The sequence below is a fragment of the Pan troglodytes genome, chromosome 11, assembly GCF_028858775.2.
Source record: "Pan troglodytes isolate AG18354 chromosome 11, NHGRI_mPanTro3-v2.0_pri, whole genome shotgun sequence".
NCBI classification, from domain to species: domain Eukaryota; kingdom Metazoa; phylum Chordata; class Mammalia; order Primates; family Hominidae; genus Pan; species Pan troglodytes.
Window position 1 is genome coordinate 86,160,310 of NC_072409.2, and position 10,527 is coordinate 86,170,836.

The 10,527-nt window shown below is 36.0% G+C and overlaps 1 pseudogene; it reads left to right on the plus strand.

Annotated features, from left to right (window-relative positions):
- Positions 1-8,828: 8,828 nt before the first annotated feature.
- LOC100610609 (NAD-dependent malic enzyme, mitochondrial-like) lies at positions 8,829-9,475 on the plus strand (annotated as a pseudogene).
- The last annotated feature ends 1,052 nt before the right edge of the window (positions 9,476-10,527 follow it).

Here is a 10,527-nt window from a genome sequence, read left to right on the forward strand (position 1 = left end):
CCAAGACTGACGGAAACCTAGGTTTCTTGTGCCAAACACTTAGCCAAGTTATGAATGCAAAGAAAAAGTTCTTTAAGGAGATTAAAGGGCTTCTCCAGCAAATACGCAAATAATAAGAAAATGAAACAACCTCATTGCTGATATGGAGAATGTTTGAGTGGTTTGGATAAAAGATCAAACAAGCCACAATGTTCCCTTAAGCCAAAGCCTAATCCAGAGCAAGGCCATAACTTTCCTCAATTCTATCAATGCTGAGAGAGGTGAGAAGACTGCAAAAGAAAAGTCTGAAGCTATTAGAGGGTGGTTCATCAGGTTTATGGAAGGAAGCCATACCTATAACATGAAAGTACATGGTGAAGCAGGAAGTGTTGATGTAGAAGATCTAGCTAAGTTCATTGATGAAGGTGGCAAACAACAACAGATTTTCAACCTATGCAAAACAGCCTTCTATTGGAAGAAGATGCTATCTAGGGCTTTCATAACTAGAGAGAAGTCAATGACTGGCTTCTAAGCTTTGATAGACGGGCTTAATCTCTTGCTAGGGGCCAGTGCAGCTGATGGATTTAAGTTGAAGCCAATGCTCATTTGTCATTCCAAAAAATCTGCGGGCCCTTAATAACTACGCTAAATCTACTCTGTCTGTGTTCTGTAAATGGAACAACAAAGCCTGGATGACAGTACATCTGTTTACAGCATGGTTTACTGAATACATCAAGCTCACTGTTGAGATCTACTGTTCAGAGAAAAAAAAAAATTTCAAAACATTACTGCTTATTTGACAATACACCTGGTCATCAAAGAGCTCTGATGGAGTCGAGATGAGAGCTCTGATGAGTCGAGATGGAGTCGAGATGACCATGCCTGCTAACAGAACATTCATTATGTAGCCCATGGATCAAGGAGTAATTTTGAATTTTGAGTCTTATTATTAAGAAATATATTTTGTAAGGCTACAGCTGCCATTGATAGAGATTCTTCTGAAGAATTTGGGAAAAATAAATTGAAAACCTCTGGAAAGAATTCACAATTCTAGGTGCCATTAAAAATATTTGTGATTTATAATGGAGATCAAAAATGCAACATAAATAGGAGTTTGAAAGAGGTTGATTCCAACCCCTATGAGTGACTTTGAGGAGTTGAAGACTTCAGTGGAGGAAGGAACCACAGACATGATGGAAATAACAAGAGAATAGATTGAGAAATAGAACCTGTAGCTGTTACAGAATTGCTGCAATCCCATGATGAAACTGGACAAATGAGAAGTTGCTTCTTACAGATGAGCAAATAAAGTGGTTTCTTGGGATGGAACCTGCCCTTGGTGAAGATGCTGTAAACATCATTGAAAAGACAACAAAGGAATTAGAATATTTTATGAACTTAGTTGATAAAGCAGTGGCAGGATTTGAGAGAAATGACTTTAATTTTGAAGGAATTTCTACTGGGTAAAATGTTATTAGGCAGCATTTCATTTTACAGAGAAATCATTTGTGAAAGAGAGTCAATCAGTGGGGTAAACTTCATTGCTGTCTTATTTAAATAAATTGTCACAGACGTCCCAGCCTTCAGCAACCACCACCCTGATTAGTCAGTAGCCAACAACAGGAGGCAAGTCCCTCCACCAGCAAAAAATTAGGACTCCCTGAAGGCTCAGATAATCGTTAGCATTTTATAGCAATAAAATACTTCTAAGTTAAAGTAGAAAAAATGTTTTAAACATAATGTTATTGCACACTTAATAGACCATAATATAGTATAAACATAAATTTTATATGCACTTAGAAAGCAAAAAAATTGTGTTGCTCTCTATCATAGTGGTCTGAAATCAAACCTGCAATATCTCTGAGGTATGTCGGTATAGACAAAATTCCTTTCTATATAGTATTCTCTGGGAAGTCAAGTTCTCCTGTTCTTATGAGTACTTGGGGACATGAACATTTAATGTTATTTTTTATTGAGTTCACAAGTATACTTTTGGTTATTGCTGAACATATTAAAAATGTTATTTTGAGAAAACAATTCAGCAAATCGTACAGAAACATATAAAATAGATTACAAGGGCCGATTAGCCTTTAATGAAGGCCAGCTAAAATTGAATAGGTTGTAATAACATTTCCTGATAGCTACAATCTGAAGGGTTGGGAAAAAAAGCACCAATAAAAACAAAGCAAAACTACAGATTCAGAACCACAGTAACTGCCCTAGAAGTATTTCCCCTAGGAAAAATAATTCTGGCTACTAGGCTAATTTCAACATCTCTTTTTCTCCTCTTTTCAAAAATAGTGTGATTAGGATCTTGTACTCTGTTTTTAAGTATAATGTTGAATACCTCATTTCAAATTTTTCAATCTCAATATTTACTATTTTACCTATCTAATTTGATTTCATCCAAGTATTGATACTCCCCATTCAGATCATCCAAAACAAGTCATTCTCATTCAGTAACATTTTTTTCTATTTAGTTTTTTAAAACATTATTTTCATTCTGAATACGCATCTGGAATAAAAATGAAAATAACAGCATATTAGTCCATTCTCACACTGTTATAAAGAACTGCCTGTGACTGGGTAATTTATAAAGGAAAGGTTTAATTGACTCACAGTTCTGCACGGCTGGGGAGGCCTCAGGAAACTTATAATCATGGCTGAAGTTACCTCTTCACAGTGCAGCAAGAGAGAGAATGAGTGCCCAACGAAGGGGGAAGCCCCTTGTAAAATCATCAGATCTTGTGAAAACTCACTCAGTATCATGAGAACAGCATTAGGGAAACCAGCCCCATTATTCAATTATCTCCACCTGTTCCCACCCTTGACGTGGGAATTATTACAACTCAAGGTGAGATTTGGGTGGGGACACAGAGCCAAACCATATCAAATAATAACAACCAAAATGCCAAAAATACAAACTCAATTCTGTAAGTGATGAAATCAGAATATTAGGTCATATAGGGTTTAACAAAAGTAAAAAAATGGCCAGGCACGGTGGCTCATGTCTGAAATCCCAGTACTTTGGGAGGCTGAGGGAGGAGTATCACTTGAGGCCAGAAGTTTGAGACCAGCCTGGGTAGCATAGAGAGACCCCATCTCTACACACAATTTTTAAAAAATTAGCTGTGCGTGATGACATGTGCCTCTAATCCCAGCTAGTCGGGAGGCTGATGTGAGAGGATGACTTGAGCCCAGGAGGTCAAGACAAGCTTGGACAACAAAGTCAAACCCTGCCTCTGACCCCAGCAAAAAATCAGCTGAGCATAGTGACACAAGCCTTTGATCCCAACTACTCAGGAAGCTGAGGTGGGAGTCTCACTTGAGCCAGGTAGTATGAGACTGTAGTGAGCTATGATCCTGCTACTGCACACTGCAGCCTGGGCAACAAAGTGAGAGACTGTCTCAAAAAAAAAAAAAAAAAGAAGAAGAAAAAAGAAAAAAGAAAAAAAATAAAGAAAAGGTCAAAAAGAACAAGTATAAGCATTAGACTTATCTGAGGTTTTAGTCTCAGTAAGAGCTGGGAACATTTCTTTAACCTCCCAGTCATGAGTTTCTCAAATTAAAATGTGCTAATGATCCCTACATTACTGTATTTTGGTAAGGATTTATTTATTGAAAAAAATATTTATTAAAATCTATTACATATCTAATATAGTTCTAGCTAATGGGATATGAATGAAGCTGGAAACCATCATGCTCAGCAAACTATCGCAAGGACAAAAAACCAAACACCGCATATTCTCACTCATAGGTGGGAATTGAACAATGAGAACACTTGGACACAGGAAGGGGAACATCACACACCGGGGTCTGTTGTGGGGTGGGGGGAGGGGGGAGGGATAGCATTAGGAGATATACCTAATGTAAATGACCAGTTAATGGGTGCAGCACACCAACATGGCACATGTATACATATGTAACAAACCTGCATGTTGTGCACATGTACACTAGAACTTAAAGTATAATGAAATATATATATATATAGCCCTTAATGAGTTTACATCTAGGGCATCAAGAAAGACGAATGTATACAAATCCATGGACAAACCTGCAATGGCGACTGTGATAGATACGCAGAATTCAACAGATAAAGAAGGGTTGATTACTTCAAGATGGTTTTCTGGAAAAGACATATCTTCCACCAGACAAAGATGAAAGGGGTTGCAAGGATTTAACCTGCTGAATTACAAGTTTACTTAATGAATGGCAGTTAGTGTTATTATTGCACAACTTCACTACAACGTTTTGCAAAGTGATGAAGTTGTGATCATGTCCTGAATTGTATCATCGGGAGTAAGGCTACAGCATGGGATTTGGTGGAATGTGGAACAAAGAGGACTTGATGCCAAGATTTATGTGAGGATTGTCTAGGAAGAAAGAGGATTGCAGAACTTTGCAACCTATTACAAAGCAAAAGTAATGGAAAAGAAGTATCAAAGTAATGACTCAGCAACTAAGAACACACACACACACACACACACACACACACACACACACACCTTGAAACGGTATCAAGTGTAAAGAAAGAACTGTATGTGTTGAAGGCCAGCAAACATGCAGGTATAGAAAATTATTTCCAACATAAAGCTCCCATGAATCAATGTGCAACAATGAGGGCTCCGAGGAAGAAAAATTCAAGATACTTTTTAAATAAATGGAAAGTATGATTGCCTTACAATGAAATGTTAGTGTTTTTGAATGCTGAATTCCTTCCTCTGGGATCCCTGGCTTTTGGGTCATGGGAGATATGTTGGTAAGAGTGCAGAGTGTGCAGAGACTTTATTCATTTATCCTTTTTATATGTGAGGCCAACAAATTTAGATCATTTCACCTGTAAAGAGAAGTAAACAGATTTGTTTTTTAAATAACCTAGCAAAAGCCTTTTGATGTAAATAAGTAATTATCTTTCTAAAGCCTGGAAGCAAAGTAAGAGAGGTCAAGTGAGAAAAACCTGTTGTAATTTAGATTCCCACCTTGGTTTTCAAAAGCCTAATGTGTAATTGGTGAACAGTGTAGGAAAGGACGAAAAGATCAAGCCAATTACTCACTTGTCCAAAGCCCACACTTTATAGATAACTGTTTAAATTTTTCATGCTCAAAAAAATTTATTTTTGCTACTTTGAATCAACAATCATGTAAAACTTACATTGAAATAATATTTTACTCTCATATTAAACAAGTAAAACAAATTCACTTTTTAGTAGTCTAAATTAAAGTCACATATATTATCTAGCAAATCTAAATAATTTGAACAGGTTCTAATAAAAATATGGTTACATAATTATAGATTAAATAATGTACATATACGTACATATGTATCTATATGTATTTTTTTTTTTCAAAATAAGACTGTGCTCACAGGTGTTGTGCTTTGAGATAAAATCAGCTCAATCACCTTGTAGCATTGAATTGATGGTTTGCTCAGGTGAAACCAAAACATTTCAGCAAGAATTTTTAAACACATTTTTCCTCAATTCTTTAAATGTTTTTTTTCTTGTCATGGTGCTGATGGCATTTTTGTTATTTTACAGAGATATAGGTAGGTTGCCTAGTGACTATTACCCTTCTGTTAATTTGTTACAATTTTGTTCATTTGTTTGCTTCTGTTTTGCTTCTGTGATGACTTACATACAAAATTAAAAACAAAGTGTTTTAGAATTCAACCTCTGTCTGCAGTTAGCATGTTTTGAATATTATTAGGGGGTTTTAATGAACCTCCAGATACATCCAAGATATCCCCCGCCCCCCAGAAAAACTAAGCTACAAATAGAGCACGTTTTCCTTCATTTCATAAGTCCTTGCAGAGCTCAGCTATATAGCTCTTCTGTTGGGTTACTTTGGGAAAAAAAAAGCTGCTTTGTTATTTAAAATTATGGTGTCATTATTATTATTATTATTTTAAAATGTCTACTTTTCTCTGTCAGAAATAAATGAGAAAAAAATCAATCTGAAATCTTTACTGAGTTAGAGAACAGATAAATGCTTTAAATACATATGTGATTCTGCTTTGATGAAAAAATTTTTCCTTTAGTCCTAGTTGTAATAGAAAATAGTGACTTTTTTGTAGTAGGAATCTCTTCTTTTTATAATAATCTATTTTGAAGAATTTGGCCTCTATCATTAATTTCTGGCTCTTAAATTACTTTCAGGCACTCAAATAAAATAGATTTCCAACATCAACATATATAATAATGCAGCATTTAAAAGTGGAAGTACTTGGACATGCAATGTGAGAGTTGAGAATCCTGCTTAAAGGAGGAGTAAAAATAAAAATGAACAAAGCACAAAGTCCGTCAAATTCACTTTGTTTTGAATCACTTATATTTGAAATTACAGCTCCATTTTTTGCACTTAATATATGTTTTATAATCGTCAATTTAGGTTGATGAAGATGGTCTGCCATCCTAAATCTCTATTTCTCTACCATAAAAAGCCTTTTCAATAATAGAATGCTTTTCAGTAATAAAATATAGGCCTTATTTTATGTGAGTATAATCTAATCATTTGCTTTAAATTAATACTCTTTATTATAAATGAGCATTTGTGATCAGAACTGTAAAAACACAACAAGAGATATGGTTTCAATTGCTGCCTTCTTATTTTTATGCCAACTTCATCCCCACATTAATTTGGACAGATAGATGTCTGTCTTGTTTCTTAAGAAATACAAGGCACTTAATATTTTTTAAGAGAACTGTGCTTCTTGCCCCACCAACTTTGACTATCCAATGCCCCCTTCTTCATATTTTACCTAAACACTGTCTTTGGATTTTTAACATCTTTTTTGATTTTTTGCCTACAGAAGGTAGCATACACTATTTTAGGCATAACCATAATCTTGTGTTCCTGCTTACTGTAAATTGTAATTAGTTATGAAAATTGTGTAGCCAGGGAAATAATTGTAAGCTGTAAACTCACAATAAGCCCAAACATATTCAGCAGGGGTAGGTGAGTGAGCAGAAATGACTGCCTGGAAAGGCAGAAGGATCAATTCTATCTTCCAGAACTTCAAGGTTTCAGAGTAACTACAGTGTATTTATGGGGCTGACAGTGGCAGATAACTGTAAAATAATATTTCTTGGTCTCCCAATTTACACATCACTCTATTACCCTGAATACAAATATTTTCATCTTGACATATTGCCCCAAAAGAAAACTGTGAATGTGGAGAGTTTCACTTGAAATTTCCTTTATTTCAAGCACTCTAGTCTTCTAAAGAGATAAAACCTTACAAAAAAAATTTCACAGTTATCTTAGGAAGTCCACTGCTTTGTCCCATTTACACCTTACCCTCTTTGAGAACCACTCATTTTGAATTTTTTTCTTTCCTATGATAACTATCCCAGGTGATGTCCATTTCCATTTGGTTCTTTTTACCTAATGAGATATTTTATTTTAAGATTTTAATGCAAAGAGACAAACATGACTGGTAAAAGAAAGTGAGAAGAAATATTAGGGCAATGTAGATGCCTTTCATACTCTGCCATATAAGTACCAATTTTGTATGATCCTGACATAAGTCTAATGAAAGAGAAAATACCATACTTGGACCAGCATGAGATGTACACTATATATGGGAAAATAAGCCATCTTACATCTTTATTGCTAATTAGTCCCCGCTCCACTGTCCTTTTCCAAAAAGGAAATGTTGCTGCCGCCAACATACCTTTAACAAGTAGAGGGCTCCCTCCTGTGGGCAAGTAGCTGAAACAGTATCCATGGCAATAGACAACTCCAAACTTGGCCATCAAACACGGGCTGAGAAATCCCATGATATTAGAAAAAGAAAATGAGAAATGGGAAAGAACCTAGAAAAGTGAGAAGTGAACCTAAAAAGAATGGTAATGGAGACTTTTTAAAAAAAGCAACGGAATAGTTGCTAGAATGAAGGAGGAAATGCACCAAGCATGGATATACTAATTAGATAATGGAAAGGGAATGAAAGAGGAGGTGATCGGAGAAGTGATTAACATATTAATATGGGTACATGCTGAAGTCTATAACCATAAAACACTTAGTCATGTAAATGTATGATGGTAAAAATTTAGAAATGTGAAAAAAAGTGATTGTTAGTGCAATGAACACGTTAAATATTGAAATAATTATTAGCATTTGTATAATGTTTTTCTGGTATTGATCACTCTATCATATTATTCTCACATATACTCAAAAGAACAAAACGTCTGCATTTTACTGATGATGATAACATTGAGGCACTAACGCTAATAACAGTTTCTAATCTAAAATATCATAACAAGTGATAACTATTATATTACTACAATGGGTCAGGCACTATTCTAAAAAAATTAGTGAATTATCTATTTAACAAGGTATTAATATACAGCAAGTAAAAGAGCCACAATAGAGGATGGAGTTTGGCATATTTAACATTCAGCAAGGAGGTCTGAGACTAGGGGTAAAGACCAAATGTGTAGTAGCAAAATGAGGTTAGATAAATAACAAGGGCTAAAATAAGTAGGGCTTTAATAAGTTCTTGTAAGGTCACAGCTTTACTCTGAGCAAGTGTAGTCTTTGAAACACTGAATGTTGCACTTTCAATGATGATATTCAAGGGACAGCTACAGTAGTTCTAATAGGTCTTCTTGCAACACAAAAAGTTACTAGTAAACCAATCTCCAAACACAAAATCTTATTCCTTGGAGCAGGAGAGATTACTCTTAGAATTGCAAATCTTGTAGTATGTCTATGGTAGAAAATGGCCTGTGAGAAGAAGAGGCACAAAAGAAAATCTGGATGTTTGACAAGTATGGTTTATTAGTTTAGGGGCGGAAAGCAAAAATAGATTGTTATCAGGAACCATTTACTTACCCAGTCCCAGAGAGCATACCTGATACTTTCGAAGATGCAGTGAATATAATGAAGACTTCAACTACAATTGGAGTTGCAGGTGCTGGCCGTCTTTTCACTCCTGATGTAATCAGAGCCTTTGGCTCTATCAATGAAAGGCCTGTAATATTTGCATTAAGTAATCCTACAGCACAGGCGGAGTGCAGGAGTGCACGGCTGAAGAAGCATATACACTTACAGAGGGCAAATGTTTGTTTGCCAGTGGCAGTCCATTTGGGCCAGTGAAACTCACAGATGGGCGAATCTTTACACCAGATCAAGGAAACAATGTATATATTTTTCCAGGTGTGACTTTAGCTGTTATTCTCTGTAACACCCAGCAAACTGTGACAATGTTTTCCTAGAAGCTGCAAAGGCATTGACAAGCCACGTGACGGATGAAGAGCTAGCCCAAGGGAGACTTTACTCACCACTTGCTAATATTCAGAAAGTTTCTGTTAACATTGCTATTAAAGTTACAGAATACCTGTATGCTAATAAAATGGCTTTCCAATACCCAGAACCTGAAGACAGGGCCCAATATGTTAAAGAAAGAATATGATGGAGTGAATATGATTCCCTGCTGCCAGATGTGTGTGAATGGCCGGAATCTGCATCAAGCCCTCCTGTGATAACAGAATAAAGGCATTCCCCTGATAAATACTTTCTGTGCTCCAGGGAACCCCTTTTTTCAGACAAGAAGAGATAATGTCCTCAGTTTTATGGTGTTTGTGTTTTGTTCTCCTGACCACTTTGGTTAACATATTTCTTCCATATGTCTCCACATCTGTTGGGGTAGACATGTTGATGGATTGCATTGCCCACCAGCACCCTACAATCAGTTAATTGTGATGCTTTAATTCTAACATAAAGACCATACCACATCCAGGAGATGGAAAAAGTATGTTTGTGAATGTCTTCACTTGTACTCTAATTCAGACTTGCCAAAGTACTTGCTATTTACTATTATGGGTAATAATCCTCTCTTACCTAGTTCTTTTAGAGCTACTAAAATAGAAATTTACTTTTATGTATAGAAGTGCACAATTTGGGAAAGAAACTAAATTTTCACCAAATTCCAAGGAAAAATGGTCAGTATCTAAAAATTTTCTTCTATGTCTGCTTCATCTTTCCTTCATACTCTGAAATTCTCTTATAGCAGACAGAGCTAGGGAAATATTAAAAATTTACCCTATTTATTTTCTGGAACCAAATCAAGGCTTAGCTATAACATTATGAGAGTAATGGGAACTACTGCTGCCTTTAAATAAATAAAAGTCATTGTTTTCAATAGTGTATAAAAATCACAGTGAGGACTGGGAGCGGTGGCTCACACTTGTAATCCCAGCACTTTGGGAGGCCGAGGCGGGCAAATCACGAGGTCAGGAGTTCAATACCAGTCTGGTCAATTTGGTGAAACCCCGTCAAAAATTAGTTGGGCATGGTGGCGTGTGCCTGTAGTCCCAGCTACTCAGGAAGCTGAGGCAGGAGAATCACTTGAACCCAGGAGGCAGAGGTTGCAGTGAGCCAAGATTGCGCCACTGACTCTAGCCTGGGCAACAGAGTGAGAGTCCATTTCAGAAAACAAACAAACAAACAAAAAGCAAAACCAACCAACAAAAAATAGTGTAATCTTTTTTAATTAAATAAATTTTTTTTAAAAAGATCATTTTTATACCCTCTTGGTACATATGT